Source organism: Pan troglodytes, chromosome 12 (assembly GCF_028858775.2).
Source record: "Pan troglodytes isolate AG18354 chromosome 12, NHGRI_mPanTro3-v2.0_pri, whole genome shotgun sequence".
Classification (NCBI taxonomy): domain Eukaryota; kingdom Metazoa; phylum Chordata; class Mammalia; order Primates; family Hominidae; genus Pan; species Pan troglodytes.
In genome coordinates this window covers 65,180,514-65,193,577 of record NC_072410.2, presented here as the reverse complement: position 1 = coordinate 65,193,577, position 13,064 = coordinate 65,180,514, and positions in this window count along the sequence as shown.

Here is a 13,064-nt window from a genome sequence, read left to right as displayed (position 1 = left end):
TAATTCTGAATGGCCAGGTAAACAGAACAAATCACCTGCCTGCTTAGAAAACTGCAGGTCTGACTAGTAACATTACCTTTGGAATTCTGACTTGCCTGGCTATGTCCACATGTGCTGGTGATTGGTGATCACAGTGTGCATTTCCCTGATAACCATGAACTCTGTTATAAAACCCTCAAATATAACTGCTTTGTTTGGCCGGCTGAACCTCTCAAGGAGTGGCTGCCCTCTGGTGGTAGCTGTGTTCCTCACACCCAAATGTTTATTGGGTTTATTTTGTTTTTTTCTTTTCACTTCTGTTCCACAGCACGAAGCCAGTGTGGCTATTTCATTTAGTTTCTCAGGCCACAGCTCCCTGTACAGACCTCTAGTGAATGGGAAACCACTGACTTTGAACTGAATGTTTTCTTCCTTGATTTCTGTTTTCTGAAGCCGTGCCAAAACTTGGAGATATTTATCATTTCCTCTTTGCATTCTTTTTTTTCAAACCAAGGGTATGTCAGGTAAGGTAGAATCCAGGTTCCTTATCAGAAGATTTTCTAACGTCTCTTCTAAAAGGTGACAAATGGAACTGAATATTTAATCCAACTTTAATCTAGACAGGGCAAAGCAGAGCTTGGATGCTGCTTCTCAGACATCTGTGCTTGAAACACTCATACCCACGTCTCAGGAGCTTTCCTCCACTGTCCAAATCTGTTCACTCCTGCTAATCCCTTGCACTCTGTACTGCCAACTGACATTTCTTACCAAAGTCCTCCAAGCACCTCAAATTATCTAATAGAAAGTCAAACTAATTTCCCCAAAACCCTTTCCTCCTCATTCTGTGTTCAATGCCTTGTATAAAGACTCCACAATTTGCTCAATTCCTAGCCTATGAAAAGGACCTTTCCTTGGTTCTCATCATTGTCTCCATTTTCAATTGCAGGTCTCTGTCTTAGCAGGTCTGTCACTTCAGCTCCACGATGATTCCCTTCTGGCTCTATCACTACTGCCCCAATCACGTCTAATGTGTATACCCGACAGTGATAACCCCTTCCTTGAAATAAATTTCACCATCTACAGAATTAAATCCAAACTCTTTGGCAAGTCTCTCTGGGCCCTTCCTAATGTGCAGGAGCCAATCTCCCTTCCCAGGCTGCTTGCCCACCTATGAACCATCCCCAATTATACCACAGCTGGTTTCCCCTCCATATATTTACCATTCAATCTGGTAAAATTTTGTCTACTCAGCTCAAAGGATTTCTTTACTCCAAAAAAATTCTAGACTTCCTCTAATACAACCAAGCTAATGAGACTCTGTTTCCTAGAACTGGGACTTCTTCCTTGTGGTCAGCTAAAATTTTCACCTATTATGTTTTCACCTAAACTAGTATAAAGGCAGATCTCCCTATCCTATAGTTGTTGTAGTTGATTTTTAGCTGGGTGAGGTAGTCACCCAACAACTACCAATAGACAATATTTGAATTTATATGGGTTTCAGTTTAAGTGTTACGGTTATGAAGGCAGTCTCTGAAGCCAGAAGTATATATTCAAATACCAATTATATGTTTTACTAGACCTAAGGCATACATACACCTCTAAAACCTTTCTTATAACCTTTGAAATTGAAATAAGTGAAGAAATTACTTATCAAAACAGTTGCAAAGATTAATTGGGATAATCCAGGGTAAACATTTTGCCCAATGTCTACCATATAGTAACTACTCTACAAATGTTAGCCATAAAACAAAAATTGTCATTCATACACCCCCTGTCTACATGCATACCTATTGTGCATACAATTCCACAAGGAAAACAATATGAATAATATAATGTAAACACCTTGAAGAGAAGTCAATTTCACTGAGAATATTTGGATTCTATGACTGTTACCAATTTGGCTTGATTCACCGTAGATACTAAGTGTTGCCTACTTCCCTTCAAAAACAAACCCTTACACAATGTCCATTTCAATAAGTAAATACTGTAGAAAATTAAACCACTGCTTTATTGGAGCTAAGATCCAGAGAGTTGTATTGCAGCTTGAAAAGCAAGTAATTTGTTTGGCTGAAATCCAGTGCTGGAGAAACTAGAAAATTAATATTCCCAGGTTGACAATAAGATGCTTCATTGTTTATCTTGCATATGTAGATACTGTATTTTTTTTTTTTTTTACTGCAGCAAGATATCACTTAGTGGCTCTGTGACTCATTTTCCCTACTTATAAAATATTATTATGGAATCATAACAGGAGCTACTGCAGAGAAATGTTTTGAGTATAAAATGTGTTTAATATATTTAAAGTGCTTATAACCGGTGACTGATCTACAAGAACTTTAAATAAGTAATAGATACTACTTTCATAAAAAACATGGGAATAACAAATTGCTTTAGGTTATTCATTGCAGATAATAGACAGACATGGAGTAAACAAAGGTAAATGAATAAATAAAGACATGAAAGAAAATCATAAAATCATTTCCATTTGACCCTATGAGAGCATTTACTATTACAATTATATCACGGGAATGGTGGCATTAGATATGGCTGTTCAACACATGGCCAATAGCTTAAGATTTACACAGAGAATGTGAATATTTTGGTGTTTTAAATGTGTACGAAGAGTATCCAAATGCTAATTTGGAACAACTTTACATCTGTTTTGTCTTGAAAAACACAAAGAATAACTATCAAGGGAAAAAATACATTTGTTCTCCTGATCATTTAAGAATGTGTTAAAGTCTACTAAGTGTCCAGTACTGATTAGTATAATTATAGAGGCAAAATATGTTCAAAATATATGTTTCTGTCAACAGTAGTTAATATTCTTTTCTACAATCAAATCACCTACATGGTAGAATCTAATTATATTTCCCTTTGCACCCTGGAAATTACTCCAATTGGCTGATCAGAAACCCCTGGGATGCATTCTAAAAATACTTGTTTCAAGGCCGCACTCAGACCTACTGTATGAGAAACTCTCAGGATGTACCCTAGGAATCAGCATACTCAACTAGCACTGCAGGAGTTTTGGTTACCTTTCAATTTGGGAGCAGTCATTTGTGTGTCTGGTAAGCTTTTGCACATCATAAGTACTAGGTAGAAAGCAATTTAGAGTTCAAAATAGAAAATTCTTATTTCAACTTCTGGCTGTATTATTTGCCAAGAGGGTGACGTTAGACAAGTAACTTAATATCTTTAAAACCATCAGTTTCCTCAACTGTAAAATGAAGTTAATTATTCCTACCTTATATGGTTACTGTGAAGATGAAATGAAATCAAAATTGAAGTGCAAAATACAATGTAGCATATAGTTTATAAATGATAGTTATTATGAAGGTGATATATTTTCAATAAATGCAGTTGGGATTAGATGATATAATTACTTAATTAAATGGCTTTTGAAAGTGTCCTTAAATATTATTCCCCTGATTTCCAGGAACAAGAGGGGTGGCATCATTAAATATTTCCACCTTTTGCCCACTCCTGTTAATACTAGCATCAATGACATACCATTCTGTAGATTGCTTATTTGTAGAGTAGCACTTCTGGAAGGGTCTTGTTTGTCCTTGGACAGACAATAGAACTAGGGCATTGGTTTTCTGAATAATATTTTGGGAAGTGATGCTTTAAAATAAACCTCAGATCAAAGCTAGCATTACTGACATAGTACTTGAAACTTTCTCTAAAATTAGATAGGATTCCCAGGAGAAGGGAGTAGAGAGTACCAATGTGACTTGGGGTTTCTATTCACTCTATTTAGTCTGTTTTTCATTTATTGAGTGATCCTAAGGCACATTGTGTTACCCTTTTAAAAATGTCCCATGTGGAATTTTTAACATGCAAAAAGACCTAATAAAATGTGAGCTTCTCAGTGATAATGGTGCAACTCACTTATCAAATTCCCATTGGTTAGTTCTCTTTGAAACCTAGAATCCCAGAGAATATTGACCCTGCCAAGTTTTACAGAAAAGGGCAGTTTACGTAATGAAATCTGCTGTTTCATGTTCACACTAGATAAAACCATCAATTAAGGTATCAACTAAAGTGTCCATACAGACTCCTTATCGTGAAATATTAGCATTTTCAAGATCATTAAGTTTCTGGTTTTATCATTGTGTAGTTAAATTAAAATAAAAAGCAGATATAATCTTGTCTTTGAATTTAGTATTGAAGGAGGAAAGTAACTATAAGCAACCTGTAACCTTCCAAAATGAGCAGAGTTGGTCATCTATATCAGATTCAAAGAGGTTGGTCATGGAACTATGAGGAAGCAGAACCATAGGTCTTAGGAGCCTGGGTTTTTTAGGGCTGAGTTTCAATTCAATCTGAGCTACTTTCTACCTATGTGACTTTGGGCAAATCACTTAGTTTATCTGAATATCAGATTCTTTTTTGTCTGTCAAAAAATATATATGTCACAGGATCATTATACAGATTAAATAATATAAAGTAGGTATTGCTTTTGAATAGTGTCTAACACATCATAAGGAAGCAATAAGTAGTAGCTATTGTTGGCCCAAACCAGATTTCAACATAGAGAATAACCCTTGTAAACATATCTGGAGAATGTACCTACCTAAATAAATATCAAGCACCCTGTTATTTTGGGTAGCCATAGGATGAATTGTTATTACGTATTCACATTTTGTAGAAATAAGTTACCACTATTCAATTGCAATTGATAATTCAGATGGACAGTATATTTCTGCAAAAAGAAGTATTTACTGTCATACTGTTAAACTTCTGCTGTATGTCAGGTACAGTCCTTGGCACAGTGAATGTGATAATACAACCATAGCTCTAGTCTTCATGGAGTTTGAGTCCAGTGGGGAAGACAGATTATGGTAATTAAACAAACATAAATTTAATAACTATAAATTGAGTGTTTCTTTGGCTCTTCCCTTACTAGAGTCTACATATTCTGAGGTCCAAAATTCCATGACTTGATTAACCTTGATCCCACCTCTTTCTTATTGAAGTATAGGTTCTGGATTACGGATCTCATCACATTGTTACTGCACTAAGATCAAATGTTATTATTTATAGAAATCCAATGTTCAATTTTCAAAACTTAATGAATTATTAGTACTTCAGTATATTGTATTTAATATTTATTCATTGGGTTCCAAATACACAATATATAATCTCTTAACCCAAAAGTCATATTTTCTCAGAAATACAATCAAATAAATATGAGATGGAATCTTAATCATGTTCTCATCACAATCTGTTGCCTCATTTCTCTTTAGAATAACAACAATAGCAACATGACTGCCTCACAATTTTCTGATTACACTTATTTTGTAGGAGAAATTTTGTAGAATAAATATGATTTGAAGACAACTCTCAACAACAGGGAATTGTGATTGTGTAAAAGAAAGGCTTATGCTAGATGGCAGGTAGTCATGAAACACTTTTCTGAGAAAAAGATATTTAAGCCAACCCCTAAAGAATTAATAGGAATAATTTTGACTCATAGTGAGGTAAGGAATATTGTAGACACAATGCAGCATAATGGCGAGTGTATGAAGGAGAAAACAGTGTAAACATCTGTTCCATGCATTTTGAGAATATTTAGGGTAAGAAATGTGATGAGAAGTAAGATCGGTGGAGTTTGCAGAGGCTAGTTTATGTAGTGTTTGGAAGGCTAGGTATTTTGGACTCAATCGCAGATACAAAAAAAGTTGTCAGAGAATGTGGCACATATGTCAGTCAGATCAGAAAGCACAAGCAAGTGTCTGCTGTAATAAGAAATGAATCCCAAAGTGGTTGTAAAAACAATGTTTTTTGGTTTTTAAAAAACAAACATCTTTTTTTTTTTTTTGCTCATATTAAATGTCTATTATGGCACCATTGGGTCTCTACTCCATATCTAGTAGAGAAAGACAGAAAATATTTTGAACAATGTTAAGATATACCACAGAGCAAAAGAATGAGAAGATTCAGCTTGTCTTTTTAAAAGATTAGCAATCTGAGGATGAAGAAGAAAATAAAGAACACAAAACCAGATGTGGGAAAACCAACTAGGAGTTTGTTGTAGGATTAAAGGAAATAGAAAATGGTGACTTTACCTAAGGTCTAGCTGAGAGAAAGAGCAAGCTGCATAGATTCAGGATATACTTTCTCAGCAGAGTAGGCAAGATGGCTTTGTTCCACACTGCAGACCAGGGACACATAGTAACATTGGCTCAGTCTATTAGAACTTGAAGAATTTACTATTTAAAATACACAAAAGAAGAAAAAAATTAAGACCAAACACAAGAATTATGTTAGTAAAAATGTTCACTAGTGTACCCTGTGAGTGATTGGACATGTTCTGCCTTCCCTGCTGTATTAGTCTGTTCTCACACTACTAATGAAGACATGCCAGAGACTGGGCAATTTATAAAGGAAAGAGGTTTAATTGACTCACAGTTTCATATGGCCAGGGAGGCCTCACAATCATGGCAGAAGGTGAATGAGGAGCAAAGTCACATCTTACATGGCAGCAGGTAGGAGAGCTTGTGCACGGGAACTCTCATTTATAAAACCATCAGATCTTGTGAGACTTATTCACTACCATGAGAACAATATGGGTGAAACTGCCCCCATGACTCAATTATATCCACCTGGCCCCGCCCTTGACACGTGGAGATTATTACAATTCAAGGTGAGATTTGGGTGAGGACACAGCCAAATCATGTCACCTGCTGATGTTACAATGGAAGAGTATAGTGCTAGAACTCAGGATGCCAGAAGCTAGCTAGAATTACTCATCAGTCCTTTCAGCTTTCAAATTGGGATTATAATACCTACTGTTCTTAACTCAGAGGTTTAAAATGTATAAGATGCTATATGAATATTAATAGAATAAAAGATTTGCTCTCTACTAACCACATCAAATAATAAATAATAGAATATGAGAAAGGAATGTGTGTAAGGAGAGGAAGCATTGCATCTGACATCAGAAGATTCTGTTTTAATATTGGCAATGACTTTTACCTACTTACCTTAGGTTTTAAAAAATATTCCTTAAAATAAAAATGTGACCTTAGAAAAATTATCCAATTTTTCAGGGCACCAGTGTAGTCATCATGAAAGGGAAAAATACTAATTACCTACATACTGTTATGAGAATTAAATAACATAATTAATCATACCTCCTAGTTCAGTGTTACTTGACTCAGACTGGCAGGGAGCTGTCAAAATACATCATTTTTTAATTAAAATTTTTATTTTGAGATCATTGTAGATTCACATGTATTTGTAAGAAATAATACAGAGAGATTTCATTTATCCAGTTTTACCCAGTTTCTTTCAATGGTAACACTTTGCAACATTACAGTAAAATGTAACAACCAAGATATTTACATTGATTCTGTGAAGATACAGACTATTTCCAACAAATAGTCTCTCTCATGTTGTCTTTTTATAAACACACCTGCTTCCCTCATGCCCCCAACCCTTCCTTAATTTCTGGCAATCATTAATCTTTTTTCATTTTTATAACTGTGACATTTCAATAATTCGATAAAAGTGAAATTATACCTTATGTGACATTTTTGGGTTGGCTTTTTACAGTCAGCATAATTCTCTTAAGATCCATCCAGATTGTTGTGCATGACAATAATGCATTCCTTTTTCTTGCTGAGCAGTATTCCATGCTTGACATATGTCATAGTTTATTTAAATATTCAACCATTGAAAAACATCAGAGTTGTGTCTTTTTTGGAGATATTGTGAATAAAGTTGCTATAAATATTCATGCACATGTTTTCGTATTAACATATTTTCATTTATGTGAGATAAATTTCTAAAGGTACAAATAATGGGGCATAAAGTAGTTGTACACTTATTTTTTTAAATAAACTATCAAAGTATTTTCCAGAATGCCTGTATAATTTTACATTCCCATTATCAATGTACGTGTGATCTAGTTTGTCCATATCTTTGCCAGCATTTGATATTTTACTTTTTTTAGGCCGTTCCGAGAAATATATAGTAATATCTCATTGTGATTTTAATTTGCGTTTTCCTAATGGCTAACGATGTTAAACATATTTTTATAAGCTTATTTGTCATCTATATATTCTTTTTGAGAAGTTACTTCTTTGTGTTTTTTGTTCATTCCATAATTGGATTTTTGCTTACTATTAAGTTTTATGAATCCTTTATATAGTCTACATCTTAGTAATTTGTTGCATATAGGGTTTGTAAATATTTTCTTTCACCCTGTAGCTTGTCTATTTATCTTCTTAATGAGGTTCTTCATGGAGCAAAAGTTGTTTTTTTAAAATTTATTATTATTATTTTTTGAGACAGGGTCTCACTGTGTTGCCCAGGCTGGAGTGCAGTGGTGAGATCTCTGCTCTCTGCAACCTCTGCTTCCCGGGTTCAAGCAATTCTACCGCCTCAGCCTCCCGAGTAGCTGGGATTCCAGACAAATGCTACCACGCCTGGCTAGTTTTTGTATTTTTAGTAGAGACGAGGTTTCACCATGTTGCCAGGCTGGTCTCAAACTCCTGACCTCAAGTGATCTGCCTGCCTTGGCTTCCCAAAGTGCTGGGATTATAGGCATGAGCCACTGCGCCCGGCCATTTTTTTTTTTTTAATAGAGTTCAGTTAATCATGTTTTTCTCTTATGAAACATGCTTTTGTTTTCAAGTTTAAGAACTGTTTGCTAAGTCTACATCCCCCAGATATTATCCTATTTTTGTCTAAGTGTTTTATAGTTTTATGTTTTATATTTAAGTAGATGATCCAATTTGAGTTAAATTTATTGTAATGGGTGTTAAATTGCTCTAGCACTATTTGTTGAGAATACTATCTTTCCTCTATTCGATTGCTTTTGCACATTTTAAAGAAATAAGTTGGGCAGAATTTTGTAATCAATTTCTGAGTCCTCTATTCTGTTCCTTTGTTCTATGCCTACCCCTCCCTACAAGCCATGAAAAATCCATTTGGGAGGAATTGGAATTGCTGCTATACTAACTCTTCTAATCCATGAACACGGTAACACGGTATGTCTCTTAGTTTATTTAGGTCATCTTTGATTTATTTTACAGCATTTTGTAGTTATCAGCATGTAAGTGTGGCATAATTTTTGTTAAAAATATACCTATTTAATATTACAAACAATTATAATTTTAATGTTCACGTATTTATTGCTAGTATATAGAAATAAAATTTTTTTGTTGTTGACTTAGTACTCAGCAACCTTATGGAAGTCATTTATTAGTTTTAGGCATTTTTATTGTCAATTTCTTGGGATTTTCTATGTAGGCGTAATGTAATCTACTAATAGGGATAGTTTTATGTCTTTATTTCTGATCTTTATGTCTTTTATTCAATTTTCTTGCCTACTACACTGGCTAGACCATTCAATACTGTATTGAATAAGAGTGGTGAGAGCAGACATCTCTGTAGCACAAGAGGGTTTGTGAAGACCATCACCCTGCCCTTGCTGCGAGATGAGACCTGCGGGCCGTGGGTTACTGACACCTGCTATTTAAACTGATCTTGCTCTGTCTCTTCTCTATGTGGATAAAATACTGTTCCATCTAGTGCCTATAGGAGTTACGTCTTTCTTTTTATCTTGGTTTGGACTGCTGTAACAAAATATTGTATGGCTTAAAAACGGATATTTATTTCTCATCGTTCTGGAAGCTCGAAGTCCAAGATCAGGGTGCCAGCATGGTCAGGTTCTTGGTTCACAGAAGGTTGCCTTCTCACTGTATCTTCATATGCTGGGGTGAGGAGTGTATTGGAGAAGAGGGAGCTTTGGTCCCTTCATCTACTTACAGGAGTACTAATCTCATCTTGGAGGCCCCACCCTCATAGGTAAAGGCCCCACTTCCAAATACCATTACCTTTGGGATTAGGGCTTCAACATATGAATTTGGGGAGAACAAAACCATTCGGTTCAGAGCAGTTGAAGACTCCAATACCTGCAAACTGTTCCGATTCCTGAATTGACATTGTGAGTCTACCGCTTCTTGTGGTAGGAAACAGATGTCACTTGCTCAACATTTTTATGTAATGTGCAGGGTTTTTAGTTGTACCTAGCAGAAGAAGTAGAAGCAAACGTATCTCCTTCAACTTAGAAGCAAAAGTCCATATTGTTTCTTTTTTTTAATCAATGTATTTTTATTTAGAATAAACATTTTTGAGAATGGATGTGTTCATTTACATTTAAGTAGAGACAATATTTTCCTCATGGCAGATCTGGTTCTGTGTCACCCAAATTTGTATTTATGATTCTTACCAACTGTATTTCAATAATAAGAAGCAATTTATTGAAGTGTGTCACCTAGATTTCTACTTTTCATTCAGGATATTCAAGAACAAAGAATATTACTTAATAAAGCACTTTGTATGGAAAAAAAAAAAACTATAGGCGATCTATTCAAACACTGACTTGAAGCTAATGGTATTAGGATATCCTGGCTGTAAAGTATCAGAACCATCTGGTCTAACTCATGGATTAAAATATCAATGTATCAGTCAGTGTTCTCCGAATCAGCTGTGTTTGTGAGTCTGGGACTGCTTTAGTGACAAACATTCATTTGATGCCAGAGTTGTAGCTGCCCTAATTTTAAAGCAGTTCATGGCTTCCCGTGTTAAGTGCCATTATCACAAATTGATGCAAAACTTATCACAGCAGCTGCTGCTAACATTCTCCTTCTCTCACATCCCATGCTATGTGAATCACAGGTGATAAATATTCAATTGTTTGCAGTGAGAAGTGGTTGAAACATTATGACAGAAAACATATCTGTTTTCTCCTCCACTGATGAGAAAGCTCCCCAAATTCAACATAAGTGAAGGATTGATGGGGAATTCCAGTTGCAATACAAGGATTATTTAATTATTTTGTGTATGCAGCCATTAAGCCCCACTCACATTTACATGCTAAACATTTAAATATTATTGTTAAACACAAAGCCCTTTTGTGAGATTAAGTGTTGTTTCTCTAAAACTGTAGTTCTCAAGTGTAATTCTTGATCCAGCAGCATGAGTATCACCAGTGAGCTTACAGAAATGCAAGTGATCACACTCCATGCCAGACCTCCTAAAGCAGATATTCTGGAGGTGAGTGCACAGCAATCTAGGCTTAATAAATCCTCCAGGAGATTCTGATGCAGGTTCAAGTTTGCGAATCATTGCCATGTCAGCACAGCAAGAAACAACAGTTGCTCTGCTAGAGAAATCTCACAATTTGAAAACTTTTCACTTCTATGACTACCCAGCTTTCTCTAAATTTAGAATGAAAAAAGTCAGTAAACCTACAGCTGGCTCCTAATTTCAGTTAGATACCAACTCATTACAAATTTAGCACCTTCCCACAGAGAAGTTCTAATCCCTGGGCAAACACCATATCCTCCTTCTTTATTAATTGCTGCTGAGGAGGTGGATGGCTGATGCTCTCTTTATTGCATAATTGGTGGTAAAGCCTGGTTATCATGACATTCCCAAGCATAAGCCATGAATTAAGTATGGGGTTTCTAGATTCAATGTCCTTTTCAGCTGAATCAACAACAGCTTTAAGTGTGCTCTTTATCTAAATCAGAAAGACATATTCTCACTATCTTGAATTGACCTTAGTATCAGTCTACTGGAAAAATAAAAGGGAAACAAATTAAGAATAATAAAATAAAAATACAACTCCAAAGGAATTTCACCTTCATTGACTAATACCTATAAAATAGAACCTATACATATGTATTGTCATTTGAATTCACATGACTATAAAGGAAGGTAAGATTTCTTCTCAACAATTTATGAATTAGAATGCTGATTCAGAGTGTTACATAATTTACCTGAGGTCACATAGCTAGGAAACAGCACAGGGCAATTCAAAGCCAGATCTGTCAGGCTCCAAACTCTATTTCTCTGTAGGATATGACATTGCTCTTTCTAAATACATGGCCTTCACGGATGGAGCTCTCAAGTGAACTGAGCTAATTGAAGATTCAATGACTTGCATAAACTATTTCCTCCTCGTTATGTATTTAAAGGACATCTTGCGTGCCCTCTTGCGTGCCCTCCAAACCCCACTCTTTCTGTAAGGTCCCCTTTAATTTGCATTTTCTTGTGAAGCCTGCATCTGTGCCATTGCAGTGATTATATACTCTCCTTAACACAGATAGAAATTAGGGTGTGTTTCCTTTCCTTTGTAATTTAATTAAATGCATGTCCCAAATATATATTTAATCTTTTAAAGTTTGTTTTCACTCTATAACAAAATGCTTGAGGTCAAGAGCTATGTATTCTATTTATTTCCCTGGCAGCTCCTTCAGTCTCCAGTACCATGTCATGCGGAGACATTTATGCTCAAGAATATCTGTTTACGTACATTTCAGTATCCTACAGTGCAGTGTCTGATAAAGCATTTGTGAAGAAATGTATTGACCTAAGGAATCCTAGGAGTGCCAAGATGAAAATGCATTATTTCTGTGTATAAGGAGTCACAGTTCAGTATAGAGAATCATGGAAGAAAACTTCCCATTGCAGTGGTACACTGATGTACTGGCCATTGGTCATTTAGAGGTATGAGAGAAGCTAGGTCTTATGTAACAGCTAGAAAAGTCTTGTACAAACTAGACCTTGAGATACAACTAGAAAAATAGGAAAAACTTTGTTGATACACATGGAAAATAACATTCCAGGCAGGAAGTATCTCATCTGCAATATGTGTAAAGAAGGAGGATGGTTTTGGGGATCATACAGATTCCAGTACTAAAGAATAAGAAGTGAAGGTACAATGGGTTGAATAGCATTCTCAAAAAGATATACCCAAGTTCAACCACTAGTACTTTGAGTGCGACCTGATTTAGAAATATGGCCTTTGCACACATAATTAAGGTTCTCAAGATAAGATCATTCTAGATTTAGGGTGGGCCCTAAATCCAATGACTGGTGTCCTTATAAGAGAAAGTTAGGGGAGATTTGACAAACAGAAGAAGAAAAAGGAAAGCCAAGTGACGTCGGACTCAGAGACTGGAGTTACACAGCCTCAAGCAGAGGAAAGCCAAAGTTGCTGGCAGTCATCAGAAGCCAGGAGAGAAGCATGGACTGAACTCTTCTTCACAGCCTCCAGAGTA